Raw genomic sequence first — 9880 nt, 5'->3', positions numbered from 1 at the left:
TCACTTGGAAAACTGAACACCACCACCCAACCTAGAATTGTCTACATCCAGTTCACCCCTGAGCCGAGAGTTCTTCCCATGGATCAATTGCCTCGGTTATTCTCTTCAATGGATATTCAATACCCTCTTTCATGATATGGTGTCCATTAGCAGCTTCCCACTTTTATGGATCTTTTTTATCCATTTGCCTAGGCTTTTCCCAAAAAATCTCGCCTTTATCTCCCATGAGGCTTTTCCTCATAAAATATTTCCTTTATCTACCACAAGGCTTTTATGTTTTTATTACCTTAGCATCTTTCTCCAACTAAGTAGCTTAATAGATATTTATATCCAATCATTGGGATTATCTACAATTTCATCTAGAAGTCTTATCATGAAAGAATTATCCCTTCCAATTCACCAATGGGATTGGAAAGAAATCTCATCTCTTGGTGTCTCACATTTCCAATTGATTATTTATTTATTTATTTCATAAAGTATTTACTTTTATTACTATACATTAGACCTAACTTTTCCTAGTTTAGGTTAGCATAATTTTAGATACAATGGAGGGGTGTTACATACTCCCCAACCTAAATTTACACCTTCTTTGATGTATTACCACATATTACAATGTTATTTCCTCATCCATAGGTAGTTGTTTCTAAATTCACAGGCTCCTATGGCCTTTACATCTAATGCAAACATTCCAATATATATCAGCTACAAGGAGCACATCTCCTTCCGTCGCTAGTTGTAACATTAGTTTCAATCAATTTTGTGAGAGATTTTAGATGCAGTAACTCAATTTTGTTTATCACTCACAATTTCATATACAGTACTACTATTTGAGTAGCTACGACTTATATTTCCCACCATTTATTGTATTTCAAGAAATGCATGTTATTCTCTTGCGTTCTTCCAAGCCTTTGTGTTCTTGCCGAACACTTTCTACCTATAGTCTCCCTCCATAACAACAAGTCAACTAGCACATTTTCCAAATCAATATGCACAAAACATATCACGTTATCTCACACATAACCATCGTAATAATATGTACCCATGAATTATAGATCACCTGTAATCCTCATAGGTCAGAATCATAATCGCCTGCATACAACACTAACACAAACGATCGATACTTATCAATACTTGCCACCTTTGTCCTGCCTTTGTACGCACTCTGGATCGGTTTCCTTATCAGGAAATCACCCAGTGTCTTTATGCGTAAGTGCACATAGTATGTATTACACACACATACACACACATCTATACATGTCATATATTATAATGCAATATATGTATCCATACCGGTACCATATGCATCACTTGTACATTGTAACATATGTACAACTTGTACACCATACCATTGTCCATAGCATCACTTCCATGACATATACCTCATCCACATATTTCCAACCATGTTAATATTATGCCAAAAATTCCTTCATTTATCTATATTAGCTTTAGGTAAGTTGATCAAACCATGCTCTGCTTATTGATTGGAGAATAAGGAATTTCATGGACCTATTCAATTTCTACAACCATTGAAATTTTTTATGTCAAAGTATTCAATTTCTTTTATTCAGAAAATCATCTTCCCATGTCCTGTGGTTGCAGTACAATATCAGCAAAAATAGTATCATAAAAGTAATCATGCATACTACAACTTTATCATAACCATAACTTCGAGTTTTGAGATTAAATCTATCATTTGAACAAGGTTTTAACAACAACCGAATTTTACTTGTACTTAATCATAAAGCAGACTATTGACTATGATACTCAACTTTATCTGTAACAAATAAAATAATCATTTTGTACTTAAAAGTACTCCATACTTAACTAGTCATGTCATAGGTTCTTTTTACACCTCTTCCAATAGCTTGTTGACCCTGAATAATTCAGTGTAATTATAAGCTCCTTTCCCCTTCATGGGTTATAAATGAAAGTTGTAATGCTTTCAATTTCACACCCTTTAATTTTTTAGGCACTATGTGTACCAGGGTTTGATCCTAGGATATTTACATGTTAACACCTACTTTTAACATTAATTCACCCGTGGAACAAAGAGATCAGTTATCAAATTTATTAACATGAATTCCCACATGGATTACGCAACAATTCTTGTGTTGTCCTATTCAACCTAGAAAGCATTGTCATCGAAATCTATCAAGTAAGCTTCCCAACATTGCTTGGTAGGGAATAGTGGTACAACATATATATTGTAGTTGCTATGCTTGTGACTTAAGTGACTAGATTTCTAGATCCCCATATCCTTGCACAACAACCTCGATTACCAATACCACATAGCCATCCCTATGGTTGAATTATTCTAATGTTTTTGGTTGCATGATTTTTTATCTTAGAACCCTTTGGATGCATGCATTATGTTATTACTAGCATAATATCCTTAGATCATTATAAGTTGTATTAATGCGAATCTTTTGTATTTATCAAGAATTTGTTTATTAATTTGGACCATCATGTTCTGAATCTAGCGTACATTTTTTTTTATTCATTAGGCTTCTCTAAATTGTTGTAATACATCAAGCACCATCATTCTAATATGTAAGTATCCTTTACGCAGCTAAGTAGAAACCCACTATTTATTATTCCCTTATCACTTTCCTTAAAATGTATAATTGTAAGATCTTCAATCATCCTACTGTAAGAAGTTTTAATAATAGAACCCCATCTACATCTAGATGGATATGTTCATTAAGGTTGTGGATTTTGAGGTTCCACATTATTATTCATATTATAAATTTGAGAGAACTTTTCAGAATGTGCTCATAAGCTTAATACTGTCTTTCTACTATTTACCAAGAACCATCAGGAGTTGCTTTTATACTCCCATTATGTATTTACACTAGAGGTACCTTTTCTGTTAGTCCCATTCACTTTCTTATGAAGGTCATACAATTATTAATGTATGAAGTCTTCCCTCATATAGTAAGTTGTATTTCGTGTGTGCGTACTCTTCATACTTTGACCATACAATTTGTTCTTCTTATTAGTTACAATGGTTTAGGTACGGTTTCACTCAAGAATCCATAGGTCCAAACTATGGATATGTTACTTGTTAAGGTTAAGTTCCCTTCAATAGCATTTTCCCTAATGGAAAAATTACATTCAAAAATGGATTGCATCCTTACATATAGATGCACTAATCAAAATATTAAATTGAAAGACAATTTGTACAATTACAGTCTTATACTATGACATGTCCTTTATGATCTTATTCAATGTTTCTTGGGAACTTCACGAATAAATTCAATTAATCTATTTTAAGTTGGAAGTCAATTAATTAACCATTGATTTCAAGTACTTCTCATAGAATGTCACAAATTTATCTTCTATGACTTATATAGATTCTATCTATATAATTTTATTTTAATCTTTGTTCACCATGATCTATTGAAATGGCGCTTGTCATTTTATCTTTCTTGTTTGTCATTTACCTCATAAGAGTTCAATATTTCTTCCTTTAATAACTTTTATAAGTATCATCTTCATTCTATTAAACTATTTCCTTGCATATCAATCTTGCAACTCATAATTAAACATAGAATTCAACTTTATTTATTTCCCATTACCCTTTTCAACACTTATATGTATATTTGCAACCCATTATGACCACACCGCTAGAATTCCTTATCGAAACTTTTAGTACCATAATCATGCCTATTAAACTCAACTATGAACATTTACAACAACATCTATCATAAATATTTTAAACCACTTTTTACATCATGGTATAGAGTCTTTGTGCAGTCTTAAGAGCATTTAATGATAACTTATGGTTCGGGGAACATGTAATGAAAATTAAAAAAAAATACCTTCTACATAATTTACAACACTTAATAATTAGGAAAAATAGAATAGTGACCAATTTTCCATTTCTACTTATGGAAATTAATTAACATGTGAATTGTTGTTATTTCGTGTATTACTCTTAATTCTACCACAAAATGTAGCCACACCGGATAGTGTATAAAGTCAACAACTGTCACAAAATTTACTGGATGCATCCTATCTCCTAGCTCATTGAAGGAGATCATTCCATAGATGCACATCATCAAACATTATGAACATTCCATTGTGAATGGAGAAAATTTCATGTCTCCAGATACACTAGATTGTATTGCTAATCTGACCAAAACATTTTGCTATTTTTTTTCATTGGGTGTTCAGATGATTAAGTTAATTTTTAATTTACTTCGATTAACATCCTTCCTCAATTCATTATTTAAATTGGGTGGCAATGTCTTCGGGAATTCAACAAATTAATAAAAATCCTCAACAGAACAAATTTCCCAATCGCCCAAACCTAGTACGATAATTTTAACCTAATTACAAATGGATTTCGGTCAAACTCCTTCCTCAATTCATTATTTAAATTTAAATAGGGTAGGAAACATCTTCAACAATTAACATTAGAAAACCCTCAATCCTCTTCACCCAAACCTAGTACAATAATTTTGAAGCAGAGTTTAAAAGAGGGATGGAAGGCTAGCATATGTGGTGATTATGTAATTGAAGATGCTTTTCATATCTCCATTATGATGTAGGATCTACTTGCACTTAAGGACTTTGACTTAACCAATATATCCTAAAGGGTACAGTGGATGATTATGGTGAATCTCCCCTAACAACAAGTCTTCTCGAGAAAATGTGAGGTCTGAATCCTTCGCCTTCATCTTCTCTTATATGTCTCATTCTTATATACGTTACTTACTTCCATCTGGTGTACATGGGGTGCATGCTTATCATCTTCTGATAGAGCCTTAACAAAAGCTTATCGGACGTCAGGTGACTGTTGAGTGATAAAATGTGTCTTTTTAACTCCTAATTATCTTCACCTTAATTATCAATCCATGTAAGATTTTTTATTTCAAGCGTGTGCTCAGTCTGAGGTAGTCATTTACTCAAGAGTAATGTTTTGCAGTACAATGTTTCAAATACAAGAGTAAACAGATGCTTGAAATAAAATCTAATTGCAATGCCAAGAAACTTAATATTCTGAAACTAGATCATTCGCTCAAGAAACTACAACAATCATCAGTCAAAGCTATAATAGTAATAACTCTTTCCTCTATCAACTGATGCAAATGAAATAAAACAATATCCTCAATCTGACAACTTAGACACTGATAGTTCATGTCCTCTACAGTTGTTGATCTTACACTCGAAACCAAAAAAATTAACTGGAAATGACAATTCAATCAATAATGTTGCTAGTAGAAATGGAACAAACACACTTGCTGCAATAACATTTAAATGGTGAAACCAAATCCTTGCATGAAAGAGATAACATGAAAGCCTATTTCAACAACAAAGCTAATTTAATGGAAATGAACAACAACACTAAATTAATGGAAATGAACAACAAAGCTAAATTAATGGAGTTGAATAGCAAAACTAAATGAACAACAATCTGTAATGAACGACAGAGTCTGAAGTCAACAACGAAGCTTTGTAACTAGAATGAAGAGCATAACAATTTAAGTTGCAAAGGATAATAATCTTGTTATGATGGAAGAAAATGGCAATGTGATTCAATTACAATTTTATGCCATAAAACGATTTCAGGGAAATGTAAAGAAACAAGGAATTGTAAATCAATGCAATACAAAGAAATGAAAAGTAAATCAAACCATCACACGACTGGAATTGTAAAGTAATGGTACAAATAGAGAGTGGATCCACTAGGACCGGGCCCTTACCCGTCGGTGAATACTGCCAGATTACTTCAAAAGATGTGAAGGAACTGCAATCGTTTTTATATATTCATCATTGCATAATCGTTACAACAAGTTCGTGCTTTGCTTCAACAGTGAGAGTTGATGATCAAAGTTACAATTTCAATATTAATTCTCTCGTTCCTCCTATCCTATCCTATCTATCTCTAATCTAATGATCCATATAATTCTCTCTCTAATCATCCATCATGAATCCCCTTCTTTGATCTCTGTTCTCATTTAAATACACAGAGAGAAAAAAGAAGTTACAATCGTGATGATTACAAAATGATTTCTATTACAAAATTCGATTGTTAACAATAAATTGATAAACAAGATCATATTTGAAATATATTATCTTGAATCACTCAAGAGGAACCAGTCGAATTTGGCATTGTAACTGAGGTAATTTAGAAAATGGAAACAACAACGAATATGAGAAAAACATCTTTAGAGAACCTTCAGTTTCTCTTAGTACGAACTGAATTTGGTAAAAATGTTCAACATAAAACTAATTTGGTCTGTTTTGAACAAAACCCATGTTTCAGATTTTCCAGATTCCTCTCCATTTGCCCGAACCATTTAATACAACATTGTCACTTTCTATTCCAGAGAACTTTTGAGTTGGCACATTTAATGATGAGCTAGAGATCAAATGGAAAATATCTTGGAGGCTAAAATGGTGAGTGATGTTACAACCAATTTATTAATAAACCATCATTGGTAAAAACATGCATAATAATCAATTTATTAAAGATAAAGGAGAATAAATAAAATTTATCCATAAGAGTATAAATAATTATAAAATGGAATTATATGATAAATCATGATAAATGACATGGTAAAGAAGAGTAGAAATAGATGAAATAGGTGTTAAAAAGTGATAATAATAATGACATATTAACGATCCAACATACCCCAAAAATGAATATATTGCATGTCCTCATGCAACCCAAAAACTTTGTGTTAACCAAGCAATAATACAAAAATTGTTCATCCTAGCTCATCAAATGGACAAAACAAATGAATTCTTCCTCAATTAATGAATATTCAATTTTAGCAATCTTGATGAAGGCGTAACAATTTTTACATTGACGTTCAACTTATGTGTATATGAAGTTGCAGCAAAATATGATATAAATAATACCAAACTTCATTAACCATTTTCTCAAAAACTACAAACCAGATTTTGTTGAAATGTTCCAACTAGATGTATAATATATTAATGCTTCTATGATCCAAAAATCAGATCATTTTGATGCACAGATCATGAGATATAAACAAAATGGTTGTAGTTGATAGTGCATGATTTCCAAAATTTTATGAACTAATTTAACTTGAAATTATCTAGGTTTGTGTATTTTAATGATACATCTATGTTTTCCAGAAATCACAAGAATTGAGTTCATTGTTTTTGAAAACATATGGAAATCAATTTGTGCACTGTATAAAAATGAAATTGTATTCCTTAAATGAGAAAGAAAGTAAAAAAACATCCATTATGTGTAGCAATTCCTCCTCCAAACAGAAGAATTAGCATGCCCTCATGCAATGCTAGAAAACAAATCGAGGCAGTCACTACCATCTGTTGAATTCTATGCTTGGTGTAAAACAACATGGAATAAGGGAGGTTGAGAATGAATAAGAATAGCAATGAATGACAAATAATATTAATGACATGGTCATAAAAAACAAATAAATGAAAGCAACACTCCCCAAACTGAAAGATGATATGCCACTGAAAAATAGTAAAGATGTGGAATGAATGATGATAAATAATGCTCAATGGATTTTCATTGAATTATCCTAAATTCATAATAAATCAGAAAATTATGTTATTTTATCTCAAGTTTTACCCCCCAAAAAGAAAAATGTGGAATGACATATACAGACTAACATTTGTTGAAGCTGATGTAAGCTGAGCGGATACGGAAAGTGATGGAAAAGGTGGGAGCCATGCAAGCATATCATGTCTGAAGAATTGTTTGCGTTTGCGAGTTGTTTGACCCTTGTCTGTTAGTTGCAATAGTGTGGTCATGCTACGAATAGAGTTCCCCCCCCACAATACTTGTTGTTCTCCTGTAAGCAAATCACTATTTTGCATTTAATGTTATTGAATCCACAGTGTTAGTTTTGAATACCAAGAGATAAGATGCATGAAAAATTTTTATTCAGGAAAACGTATATTTTGTCAAATCAACAAGTTATGGCAGAGTGCAGTAATTATATCGCATGCTATGCCATAATGCATACATTCCCCCCTCCAATTGGAAAAGGGCATTCATGACCATAAACCATAGGAAAAGTGTTGTGCTAATGGCAAGGTAAGGGAATGAACAATATGACAGTAAATGAAGTAGTAGACACATATCAATGATAGGACGACAAGATGTATGGTTATAATGAGAGCAGAGTGTGTAAAGATAGTTATGAATATGAGATAGGATGCTTTGGATTGATGATAAGTTATGCGAAAAAGAAAAATGACAACAATATGCCAAAAAGATATTTTGCTGACGGTATTCTAGCTGAAAAATTATGTGATTAATTAGAAAACAATTTCTCATGCATAAAGGTTCAAAACAGGGAAAATTAAGGAAATAAATTCTCTAATAAAAATAAAGAATAAGAAAAGGGTATTATAATAATAATTGGTGATAAGATATAACTTCAATGCCATAAGCACAGCCTCTGCTGCCAGCAGGCGTCCATAGCCGTGGCAGGGTTGTTTTTTAACCCATATGAGTCAGGATCCTCAATTTATAAATGGAAAGTTCTAGAGTTGTTCTACAGAAGAGATCAGTGTGTTGGCGTGGTATCATATAACCACACTGCAATTCACTGGGATGTAGCAAAAGTGAGTAGGCCGGCTCGTGATGATACCTCTTGTTCCAAGGATATTTTGGCTATCCAATGGATCATAACCCTAGTGTGGTGGCCATAATGGGAATGTCACTTTGTTACAACCTGATGAACATGGTAGGCTGGCTCTTAATGAGACCCCCTATCCTCCATCTGCGAACAAAATTTTACTGTTATTACATATTTTTATGATAAAAAGAGGGAGGCTCAGTACTCCTTAAGAGCAGGGATGGTGGAAGAATTTGAAGATGTCAATAGAAAAAAATATACCCATAATCTCATTTATTACAGACAGAGAAGATTGTAACCAAGAAGGGTGGAACTAGCATGGTATTAAGATGATCAATCAGTATCATGTACAAAAGAAAACAATGTAGTAAAAAAGTATATAAATAACTATGTCCATTTTCTTAAAAGGAATCTCTCACCTAGAAGTTGTCTTGTTAAAGATCATAACATTAAGGGTATTCACCTGCCTCAATACACTCCATAGTTCTTGTCCTCATAAAAGTAGTGTACTTTATGCCATGAAAGGGAATCAGTAAAATGGGGTTGAGATGGGCTAGGAATAATCCCATAAGAGGAAGGAAGGGTGGTTCTTGAAAATACTCCCAAAGTGTTGTTCCCTTGAAGGAATAACAAAAACACCCGAAAAAGTGTTGTTCCTTATAGGGAACAGCAAAGAAAATGCACGCCAAAAAGTGTTGTTCACTATAGGGAGCAACAAAAATACACAGGAAAAAGTGTTGTTCCCTGTAGGGACAACAAAAAAAATGCAGGTGAAAAAGTGTTGTTCCCAGTAGGGAACAACAAAAAATACAAGCAAAAAAGTGTTATTCCTTAAGAGGAACAACAGAAAAATGCATGTGAAAAAGTGTTGGTCCTTAAAAGGAACAACAAAAAAATACACCAAAAAAAGTGTTGTTTTTTAAGAGGAACAACAAAAAAATGGATGCGAAAAAGTGTTTGTTCCTTAAAAAGGAACAGCAAAAAATACACCCAAAGAAGTGTTGTTCCTTAAAAGAAACAAGAAAAAAATGCATGCGAAAAAGTGTTCTTCCTTAAAACGGAATAGCAAAAAATACACCCAAAAGAGTGATGTTCCTTAAAAGGAACAACAGTTATTCCTTTGAAAGCAACAGCAAAAATAAGCACACAAAAATGAACACGCAAAAGTGTTGTTTCTTTAAAAGGAACAATAACTATTCCTTTAAAAGGAACAACAAAAATAGACACACAAAAATGCTATTCCTTTAAAAGAAATAGCAAAAGTGAACACGCAGAAGTGTTTTTCC

The sequence above is a fragment of the Pinus tabuliformis genome, chromosome 5_1 (assembly GCF_031772625.1).
Source record: "Pinus tabuliformis cultivar Carrire ecotype Pingquan chromosome 5_1, CPIR1, whole genome shotgun sequence".
NCBI lineage: Eukaryota > Viridiplantae > Streptophyta > Pinopsida > Pinales > Pinaceae > Pinus > Pinus tabuliformis.
This window is presented reverse-complemented; position numbering follows the sequence as displayed.